Source organism: Solanum verrucosum, unplaced genomic scaffold (genome assembly GCF_900185275.1).
Source record: "Solanum verrucosum unplaced genomic scaffold, falcon-dt-bn FXZP01000022.1, whole genome shotgun sequence".
Taxonomy (NCBI): Eukaryota; Viridiplantae; Streptophyta; class Magnoliopsida; order Solanales; family Solanaceae; genus Solanum; species Solanum verrucosum.
Window position 1 is genome coordinate 69,333 of NW_026020086.1, and position 3,339 is coordinate 72,671.

At 33.7% G+C, this 3,339-nt stretch overlaps 2 pseudogenes; both read right to left on the reverse strand.

Moving 5' to 3' along the window:
• Window positions 1-446: 446 nt before the first annotated feature.
• Window positions 447-1,243, reverse strand: LOC125824688 (uncharacterized; annotated as a pseudogene).
• A 36-nt stretch (window positions 1,244-1,279) lies between these two features.
• On the reverse strand, window positions 1,280-2,206 carry LOC125824610 (uncharacterized; annotated as a pseudogene).
• Window positions 2,207-3,339: the final 1,133 nt, after the last annotated feature.

A 3,339-nucleotide genomic window follows, 5' to 3' on the forward strand; every position in this document is an offset into this window, starting at 1 on the left:
AGTATAAATATACAAACCACTTAAATAACAAAATATATTTATACATTAAATGTATAAATTTAGCCAACTTATACAATCGTTCATAAAGTATAAATATAGAGTGTACATATACATTTTCTGTTCAAAAAGAAAATATTTCAATAGAACAAATACACATAGAATTATTTGTACTAGCATAAATACAAAGAGAATAATAAGTTCAATATAACTTATACATATACAATTTCTGTATATGATGGACAATATATACAACGATAACTCATACTATATACAAGAGCATGAATACAAAAAGAAGAACAAAAATGCTTACTGTTAATAGGACATAACAAATTTATTCCATCATCACCATTCCAACTCATATAGTTTTAAACACAAAACCAGTTGCGAATAACATTCAAGTGTCTATAAAATCCAATATTACACTCCAATATAATCGAAAGAGCTCATTAAACTTCTTGAGGGCTATTTCTACATAAACACCTATTGTGACCTGCAACTCCACATGTGCTACATGTATGTTTCCCTTTGAGACCAAGCAATTCACGTGTTGTTTTTGTACGAGGTTTCTTTTCTGGCCTTCCTGGAGGTCTTTTGAATTTCGGAGGCTGAACTTCATCATACATTATGTATTTAGGTATCACCGATTCTGCTACATCAGGCAATGGATAAATCGGTATCTCATAAATCTTCAAAACTGTCATTGGTTTATACAAATCCGAGCAATATCCATCAGCTACTAGAATTTTCCGCTTCAGTACAGCCCAAGCATGTTCACATGGTATTTCTTCGTATTAAAACTTTCCACAGTTGCATGTTTTATTCTTTAAACAGACCACAAAACTCCTACCATCATCAGTCACATTGTGTATATATTCAGTCGACGGCACAGCCTGTTTCATACAAATAGATTTATGTATATATATAAGTTTATGCAATTGTATATGTATTAATTCTAACTGTGTGCATAACTGTCTTTATACAATTTTAAAACAATTAAGTACTGATTTATCAATATTAGATATACATAAAACATACCCCTATTTGTTTGCTCATTGCTTCATTTTCTACCAGTATATTCTGAAATTTTCCAATCAACGGAGTAAATGTGCATGCTGCCTCGTGTTTGTAGTCATGATTCCATCTCCCAAACATCAGTCTAACCTCTTCTAGATAATTAAAAAACTGCTAATTCCCTCGCAGACACTCGTGCAGCATTTATACTCTCTGCATTATTAGATGTCATAGCCCATCCCTGATGAGTTTCTGCATGACACCTAGACTACTTATCATATCCATCTAGCTCCAAATATTCTTTAACACCTACATCAACCTTTTCTACAATATCAAGTAGCCTATCAAACTCAAGTATATTGCATGTCTTTGCCATTGTATAAAATACAGGACTTAGCTCCTTGGAGGACTTTCTAAATTTCTTTTCAACATTACCCCACAAATGCCACATACAAACATAATGCGGCACATTATTATACACTCTTGTCACTGCCTTTATAATGCTCTCATTTCTATCAGAGACAACAAACATATTACTCTTTTCCCCATAAGCCTCCCTTAGTTGTACAAAGAACCAAGTCCAAGCGGCGTCATTTTTCGAATCAATGATACCATAGGCCAGTGGAAAAATATGTCCTACATTTTTATTTATATACAAGTTAACAAAAAATCAAAAATATACATTCAAAAACACAATGAAACATACTTTCTCCATCCATTGTACTAGCAGCCACAAACGTCCCATTATACGGTCCTCTTAGGTGACTTCCATCAACAACGATTAGAGGCATGCAATGATCAAAGCCTTGTATGAAACTATTCAACGCATCAAAAAGATATAAGAACTCATTTTTTTCAGTTTTCTATATGTAAGATCCATCATATACAAGTATGCAGGAAGTTTGTTGTAAGAGGCAGAAGTGGTTCCCCTCAAGGATATCAAAACCTTCTCTTTAGCTCTCCAAGCCAACGAGTAAGTAATATCAACTCCCAAATATATTTTCACATCACTCTGAATATCAGAAGGTGTATATTTTCTCTTGTGATCAACAAGCTTAGGCTTAAAAATCCCACCAATCAGCATGCTTGTTGTATGTTTTTGTGAATATACTTTATCCTTCAAAGGACAAGTATGATCTGTATTAAATGCTCAGATCCTAAACATTCCAGACTTGTTGATATTTGATGCTTTCATTAACCACTCACATTCATCATAAATACATTCCAGCGTATAACTACATCAGCATATAGAGCATAACACATCAATATAGGAATAGTTTAAAAAAAATATACAGTTATGTATTTGTATGTACAAACTATTTACTTGATTGCATTTGACCTCATTGTCCTACTGTAACACCCCAGAAAATTTTTTTGAGCTAAGACTCGAACCGTTCTTCATAGTGAGTGAGATTTTGAAAGGAATTTAAAATTTCTTAAGTGTTAAGGTCACTATGCAGCACCTTGAGTTTCAAAAAGAATTAAATTGGAAATAGCAAAATCTGAAATTTTGCAAGTTATGCTTAAGTATGAGTTTTGGGTCGACTTCAAACGACCATAACTCCTAGATCACAATGATTTAGGTGTGCTACCAGATACCGTAGCGAAGATATTTGAATTATCTTTCCAACGCAGCCGAGTTTGCTAAGTTTCAAGGTCGGATGAGTGAGATATGGCTTTTGAAGATAGGCTGCCCAGTTAAGGAAGGTTAGCCGAAAATAGAGAGGGGTATTTTGGTCTTTTCCTTACCCAATCAGATTTAATTCATTTTTAGTAAAGTCTTAAGGGTCTAATCCTATTAGGTTCAGTTTTATAATCCTAGTTTACACCTAGGGTTTTGAGAGTACAAGAAGAGAAAGAAGAAGAGAAAAGAAGAAGAGAAAAGAGGAGAAAAGAGAAAGGGTCGAAGCGTTCGTCGAGATTCTTGCATCTTGTTGCGGAATTTCGCCATGGGTTTAATCCCTAAGAGGTATGTAAGCTTCCATAGTGTTGGGTTCTTTCACCCACATGCCAATCATGATTTATTCAGCGTAATTTCGTTCTTGAAATTTAAGGATTTAAGTTCTTGATGAGTTCTTGACAAGTGTTCTTGAAGTTTCATTAAGTTTTGATGTAAGATTCTACTTAGGTCAACTTTAAACGACCATATCTCTTAGAATATTAAGATTTACGTCAGCCATAACCTATCCAATTAAAGGTAATTGAATCTACTTTCTAATCCCACCAATTTCACGTCAATCCAATATTTGAGTAAAAAGTTATGACTATTTTAGTAACCTATACAGTGCGGTTACGTATTAGCCGACGGGAATATATTGAAAATAATCG